The sequence below is a fragment of the Octodon degus genome, unplaced genomic scaffold (genome assembly GCF_000260255.1).
Source record: "Octodon degus isolate 3935 unplaced genomic scaffold, OctDeg1.0 scaffold00136, whole genome shotgun sequence".
NCBI classification, from domain to species: Eukaryota; Metazoa; Chordata; class Mammalia; order Rodentia; family Octodontidae; genus Octodon; species Octodon degus.
In genome coordinates, this window is record NW_004524712.1 from 5,804,497 (window position 1) to 5,812,970 (window position 8,474).

Consider the following 8,474-nt stretch of genomic DNA (forward strand, 5'->3'; position numbering starts at 1 on the left):
ACAAAGACAATTATTCTACAAGCCAACACAACAAATGCTATAAGCCCTGCTACTAGCTACCAGATGGAAGACCATGCCGTGTGGCTTCAATTTGACACTTTTCAGGTGATTACCAGAGCCCTTCAGAATTCCACTGCAGATTCTTAAATAAACCCGTGATGGCTCCTGAGGGAACTCTGTGCACCATGAACTCAGGGCCCGAAGGGCTCCTGAACCCCTGTGGTGCTGCAGACCAGATGAGATATTTGCTGTCATTTTTCTCCATTCCTGCAGACAAAGCGTCTTTTCTGCAGCCTGCATGAGAACGATCAGCCATTCTAGTTGGATCACAACTGAGGTTTCCTGAGATGTACATGAAACTACATGCTAAAACTCAGAAGAGTCCCAAGCAAACTGCAACAGAGTAGTCACTCTACACTGCACACCCATGAAGTGAAAAATTTACTCTTTTCCCATAACTTGTTTGAAATTAATAGTTAGAATCCTCCCTATAATTGTGATGCCACCTTAGACACGTTCTGAAACTCTAGGTGAATTATGTCTTGCATCTGAGACTCTTTGCTGTAAAGTTCAATGATGTACCCGCCTCTCCACAAGTGAGACATTGATATCACACTCAGTCAACTTCAGAGTCTTGTCACATATGTTGTAATACTGAGCTAGTATGAATTTAGCACATATAACAGTATATATGCTAAACCATTTCTATTCATCACTTTCATTTTTATATGACCTTCAAAAAATTTTAGTCATATTCCCTCCAAAATAACAAAAGTTTGATTTGCAACAATGTAAGACTATTTGATAATTTGAAATTTCATTTTTATAATATTCAATAATTCTAATTGGAAACACTATGCTATTTTTCTAAGTGTTTTATCTTTTTCAGTAAAGCTTTCTAATTTTTTCTTTTTGAAAGGATACATTCTACATATTTGTTAAAGTTATTGTTGGGATGGTTTTTTTTTGCAGCTTTTGTAGAAAAATACCTTTCTTTAATTATGTAATAATATCATTTTTTAATTATCAGTAACAACCAGTAGCTAATGATCTGCTAAGAAACAATTTTTTCATTTATAGTTCAAATCTGTAATTCACTAGAACAGCAATAAATTTAGGTAGTAGTAAATTGTGATTTGCGTCTCAGATTTTATTGATTAACCAGAACTTCCACAGTTCATGTTAACATTGGGTATTCTTATTCTAATGCTGAATTTGATGAAAGTATTTACTGAATCTAACAACTGCATGTGATGTACATGAGAAAGCATTCATTTTGTCATATTATTTTCAAGAATGTTTCAAAAGAAGGGGAGTTGAGGTTTAACTATTAATCATGCTCTATCTCCTGATATTATTGTGTCAAGGAGCTTATTTAGGGGAGGTAATGAACAATTAAACAGTAATACACATTCTACCAGCATTTACTTTATACTTAGTGTGAAAAGTAATTTCATTAAGTGTTTATATTTATTAACCATTTCTCATAGCATCCTGTAGGGAAAATACTATTATTACCTTTCTTTTTAGTTAAAGAAATGCAAGCACATAGTGCTAAGTTAACATGCCACATAACCAGGATTCAAAAATCAGGTCACTTGGCTCAAAGCTCAAGCTCAAGCTCTCAGACACTACTAGATGATACTGCCCAAATGAAAACAAGAAGGTACTTATCAGATTGTCAGTAGTTAATATGAAAATAAACAGGGTGAATTGATTGTGACTTGTGAGGGAAGAAACTTCATCAGACTGAACAGTCAGGCAAAGTGTCCCTGAAAGGGTCATAGCTGAGCTAAAAGCTAGGAGGACATAAATGAACTAGGAAGGCAGCTGTACAAACCAAGGTAGAAGAGGTAGGTGAGGGAGGGATTATAGGCCACATCAGAGAGTTTGGGTTTTATGTAAGGAGACCTTACAGACTATACTGTTTGCACACTTTAAAGGGGTTACTTTAAAAGTAAACCAGTAAGTATATTATGTATCCAAAGCAAGATGGAGGAATTGGTTGAACAAACTATTAATATTCCCAAAAGATGACTACTTTTCTTTTCAAAGGACCATTATTAACTGATACACAGTAATCGTCAGGGCACATTAAATTCCAAAAGTAAAATGGAAAACTATATATTTAGCATATAAAAGAATCAGTGCTATATAAATCATATATATACCAATTTATACCTATAGATGCACAGATGGACATATACAGAGCTATCTTTGTAATAATAAACACTAGAAAGAGAAACTATCAAGTTATAAAATGGGTAAAATATATGGGTAGGGACAGGGTGAAGGGTACAGATAGGAAGTAAGATTTAACTGAGTATACCTTTTTTTTTTTTTTTTTTGGTAGAACTGGGGATTGAACTCAGGCCCTTGCGCTTGTCTGGGAAGTGCTTATTCTACTGAGCCATCTCCCTGGCCCTCATTATACCTTTTTATATTGCTTGGCTTTTGAATTAGAGAGAGAGAGAGAGAGAGAGAGAGAGAGAGAGAGAGAGAGAGAGAGAGTGTGTGTTTTCCTTTTGAGATAGTCTCACTGAGTAGTTCAGATTGCTCTTGAGTTCACTAGGTAGTTCAGACTGCCCTCAAGTTCACTATGTATCCCAGGCTGGCCTCAAACTCTCAGTGATTCTCCTGCCTCAGCCTTCTTAAGGGTTGGGATTACAGACATGTGCCACCATACCTAGCTTAATGTTAGTTCTATATATTCAAAACTAAATTTAAAACATTAAAAAAGCAAATCCTAATACTGAAAAATATTTAACTTGTAATATCAAATTGCTAACATAGCTAAAAGAGAAGACATAGCTTTTAAATGATTCATAAACAGTAAGCTGACTACATGCTTAGTGGATATAGTCTGAGGACAAAAGAAGGAAAAAGTAGTATCTAATATCATTCGGCAGCTGTTTTACAATTGATAACAACATTGGTAGTGTTCATCGAAACAATTTTACATGTACTGAAGGATAAAAGAAAAATGATATTAAAAATAAAGTTTTCAATGTGAAAGAAAAAGATAATAACAAAATCAAATAAGTTAATGGAATGGGAGGTTCTTGTCAATGTTTCCTTTTAGATGGAAACATCAACATGAACGCACAAAGTAGGCCCTTCCCTAATTCGATCCATGGAGAAGGCTTAGCAGCAGTGATGTGTCAGTTACAAGAGAAACTTCTGGTCTCAGCTCTGGTTTTCTAAACATTTCCTACTGAAATAACTTGGACCCCTTGGAGAAATGCCCAGATGTAGCAGTGTGGTAAGCAAAGGGACCAGGTGTGGTGGGCCATGCCAAGGGGTCATGTCAGCCAGAACTGCCTAGCTAGGCTTGGGACAATTAAAGTACCATAAATAATAACTATACTTGATTATAAAACATCATGTAAGTCCTCAAGTTCATAGCAACATTCTTCAAAAGAGAGGAAGAAAAGAAGTGACAATTTTCAGTACAAGTGAAGCTAGAACATTCAAAAAACTGCAGCTGTGTTTTATACTGAACTGGGCTCCTTGACAGAAAAGCATAGATATATGTTTTACATCAATTAGGAACATTATGACTAGAATTATACATTGACCTTCACAATTCATTGGTAATTTGATGGAAACATGTTTATAATTATAATCCTCCAACCAAACTCTCATATGCAATAAAATCCCATTTATTTGGCTGTGAGCAGCCTATGTACTACCAACTTTCCATAATATTAAGTTGCTTGAATTCTGCTTATTGGTTTCTTAAGTTTGGATCAAGAAAGATGACTACTTTTTCCTCCTACAGTAAAGACTGTTTACAATTATTTTCACTAAATAGTGACATAAGACCTAATTAAGAGCTGCAATAAAGCACAAGATTAATATGGTGGAGGATGTCACTAGCAAGTTGTGCCATCTAACATTCAGAGGGTTTGGCAAATACTGCTAATTTACATAAATCCTTTGCTTCTACTCCATAGTACCATCTTGTTCCCAATATCCTTCTAAAAAATTACTAAATAAATCAGAATTTCACATCCAAACTTGAATGAAAATGGAGTTACACTTCTTGTTGTATAGGTCTTGCTTTATCTTGGTCTTGACCATGCAGCAGAGAAGTATAAAAAATGAGGCATAAAAAGTAAAGCCATATTAATATGCTGAGCTGTAAAAGGCTCAAGTCAACAACTTCTGACATTGTCAGTCCTATGGATAACCCACTACTATTACGGGCTACTGGACTATATTGGATTATTTTGCTGAATTCACATACCTACAATATTTAAATGGTAATGGAATACCCATCTCTGACAAAAATAAGCAAAAAAGGTGATACAAATGAAGGACCATTTTGTACATGTATATACAAAATAGGATAGATATAGAGCTACTTTCTCTTAGTTCAGTGAGAAGAAAGATTTGTACTAATAGCGTTTGGACAGGATATCATGTCTGCATTATATACTATGAATGACTACTACAAAGACAACAATATGCAATGTATTAATTATTGAAACTGTTCTACTAATCAGTTTTGAAGCTATTTCGTTAATTGTTTCTCAGTAAAATTAATTTTTTAAAAAAGAAAGATAATGGGAGGTGACAGTCTTCTCTTGCCAATCTGATGCTAAAATGACAGATTATTTACCAAAAGACAGCCTTAGTGGTATCTCAGCTTTCGAAGGAAGATTAAGCTCTGTGCTGCAGTCGTGGAGCTGCTGTTACCAATGTCACAGCTGGCACCCTTGCTGCGGTGGAGCAGTGGGGAGAGCTCTGGCATCCATGAATAAATGATCAGTTTTCTACCAGCATATTACTTTCACTGTGCTGGATATTTAAACTAATAAATTTATCCATTTAACCATACTTAGAATTAAAACTCTAGTAGCAATTCCAAATACAAACAAATATTTTATACTAATTTTCTTCATTTTAAACTTGTTTCCCATGTTTAGGCGCCAAAATGAACTTACTTGGTATGGATGCGGTCACCCCCACTGCCCCACCACCTTCCTGTGTAATATCACCAGCTACGACCTTTTGAGAAGCACAACCACAAATGCCAACAGAAGGCTTCTACTGAGGAAGGTAAAGTTTGGCTTTAATACTTAGGCATTTACAAACCCACTTGTGTAAAGAAACACGAATGCAGAGGGAGAAGGAAAGCTGCGAGGGTGAGGTCCCCAAGTATGCTGAGTTACAGACAATAAATGATAACAATGGAATCTAAAGATAAAATGTTTCCAAAATAAAAAGGAAGTACAAAATGGTACGTATTATTTCCTAGAGTTAAAATGCAACTTGTGCCACAACACTACTTCTTCCATATCATGGAGTCATCATAGATCTTTCATCTGCAATCTTTTTATAAACCTCAGACAGACCCTACCAGACCAGTCTTTCTGGAAGTTACAAGCTTTTACAGTATGACACACAACTGAGTATCTCCAAGGTAGATCTTTATGATACCAATAACCAGTTTACAAGGAGATACTACAACCACAGTCAGTAAGTGACAGTGAACCTTGGCAGAAGTGAGACACTGGGGTTTTTAATTACACAAGCAGAATATTTCTCAAACAATCCCAAAGTACGCCTCTTTCTCAGAATATGTCCTTTTAACTACAGTTCTAGAAATCGCTTCTCAGAAATCTTGTAGACTAACCTAAGACAAGTCCCGGCATGGATTAGTTTCTGAGAGTGTAAAGGAAGATGGGCAGTGTTACAATAATGGTCTCAGCATTGTTTGGTTATGTGCATAAATTTATAAGATCTGTAATAAATTCAGAAAATCAAATAGACGAAATTAGAGAGTAGGGGAGATATGTAACATCTCCAGAGATTGTGCTCACTTTACTGAAGGCATAATGACATATGAGTACAATGTTTAAAATCCAGTGACTTTTCATACAATGTACACAACAGCCTGTCTTTTATTCAGGTCTCAAACATAGACTGGATGACAACTTGGTAGAAATTTAGTAGACAAGAATGTAAGTATTAGCAACTGGAGTACATAGTATTTATGGCTCGTAGTACTTTCTATCATTTTAAGTCACTACTCCATGCTTTAAATTTTTATAGTAAATAAATAGAAAAAGATTTAATTTGAAATTCCATAAGCATGTCTTTGAAGTGGAACAATATCCTCATTAGTGAGACAAAGAATTGTTCTCTAGACAATTATTCAATTGATCAAATAGACTAATGTTCTAAAAATTGTGCTCTTCAATGAAAATCAGGTAAATGTTAAGGAAACAACAACAAACTGCTGACACAAAAGGCCACTGAGCTGTGCTTAGTTTTAACTTGATTATTACTTTGAAAGCCACTGGCCTAACGTGCACTTAGCTTTATACTAACTGAAGTCTTGTGTAGAGTTTCAGGATAAGCTAATTGGAAAACATGATTACAATAAACAGGCCTGGGGTATGAGGTATGACTGCCACACAGAATAAGCAGCTGGGAAACAGATGGAAGTTACTGGAACCCAGTGTAATTACACTTACTTTGAAAAGCTGCTCAACAGTTTTATATGCAGAAATGTTTAAGAGAATATGAAGGATATTACCTAGTTTTTCAACCTTTAATATTTTGCCATATTATTTCACTGGAGTTACATTCTTTTTAAATTCACAGATATAGCTGAAGCTGTGTATCTCTCCCTAATCTTATGTTCTCTGTGCATTCTACACTAAATTTAGTATTTATCATCCCCATTCATGTTTTTATATGAAGACTACATGAGTACAAAGCCATAAACAATAAATTACCATTCTGTGTGTTTTTTCAAATTTACAGAAGTTGAATCATGCATCAAACTTTTGGAAATATTATGTATTTTGGGATTTATCCAAGGTACAGTGCTTGTGGCCTAGCATATTCGTCTTAATTGTATTATAAGTCAGTATACGTGTCCAGGGCCCGCCAAATAGCTTAGTGGACTAAAACACCTGCTTTGACAGGTGAAGAGACTGGGGTTCGATCCCAGGCGTGCCGTGTTTGCCCTGCCCTCTGGGTGCGCTGAGACAGCGACTGAGACTAGGTGTGGCACACATCTGTAATCCCAGCACTAGGGAGGCTGAAAAAGAGCAGGATCACTACAAGTCTGAGCTGTGTAATGAGACCCTGCAGTCCCTGTACTAAAATGCATACAAAGAAGTATATATTTCCAATTAAATTTCCAATCTCCTGCTGTCATATATAGTTTCCAAGGTTTTATTGTTTCAATTTTATCTTGAACAACCTATTAAGTGCTTCTCTGGGCACAAGTGATGGGCTTCCCTGGCACTCATGTTTAGAACTGTTGGACTGTGGTGTATCCCAGATTTTACTGTTATTCATAGTCTCTCAAATGACTTACCAACAACACACTCCCATAGGATGTATTTCCAAGTTCCCATTTTTCACACCTTTGCTCTATTTTATTCTTCAGATTTGTTCACTTTTTGACAATCACATGAGTATGAAAATATACTTCACTTTATATGTCTGTGATTGGCCGTTAGGGTAAGCACTGTTTTGTGTGTTTATTGATTATTCAGTTAATGTTTTTCATGAAACAACTCTTTCTGTTTGGCTGTCTTTTCCATTTTGATGGATGAAACTGAATAATTTTGTCAGTTTAATACACTGCAAAAAACTTCTCTAATTCTGTGAATTTCTTTTATTGTATAAATTGCAAAATGATTTTTTTCAAAGTCATAAGCATATTACCCTTTCTCTTCTAAAATTTCTATTTTTTCATGTTAGCTTCCTTTCCTATTTCTTTTTTTTTTTTTTAATGTATTTAGTACAGGTTCTACAAGGTGTCACTACACAGATGAGACTCGTAGTGATCCTCCTGTTTGCAGCCTCCCAAGAGCTGTGATTACAGGTGAGCGCCACCACACCTAGTCTCATTTACCCTCTCAGCATGCCCTGGGGATGGGGTTGGCATGGCATGCTGGGGATCAAACCCCAGTCCCTGTGTCTGCCTAAGCAGACACTTTAATCTGCTGAGCTATCTGGCCGGTTCCTTTCCTATATCCCGACTGAAATGGTTTTTATGTCTTACTATAAGGTAGAGATATGATTTGACTATTTTTGTCACATGTATAACCAATCAGTACATCTAACTGAATAATAATCTTTTGTCTATTAATCTGTAAAACTGATTCTGTTTTACATGAAAGAAGTTTGTTTCAGTAGCTCTTCATTCTATTACTTATTCCCATCAAACCCTCACTTTGTTCATTTCCAATACTTCGTACATTTTAAGATTTGGAAAGATGGGTCCCTCCACTTACTCTTACAATCTTCAAAATTATCTTGATATTTATAGTCCTTTACAATTTCATATGAATTTTAGTATCAGTATATCAGATGACGGGGGAAAGGCCTTGGGAATGTCATGAAAGTCGCACTGAACTATACATTGTTTTGCGCCTTCTTATCCATGAAAGAGCCCATTTTTTCACATCAAAGACTCCCTTACGTTTGTCAATAAAATTTTCTTT

At 35.7% G+C, this 8,474-nt stretch overlaps 1 protein-coding gene across 5 annotated transcripts in view; it reads right to left on the minus strand.

Annotated features, from left to right (window-relative positions):
• Nucleotides 1-8,474, minus strand: part of Arhgap32 (Rho GTPase activating protein 32) — a 337,222-nt gene that overhangs the window by 37,793 nt on the left and 290,955 nt on the right. The window lies entirely within an intron of this gene.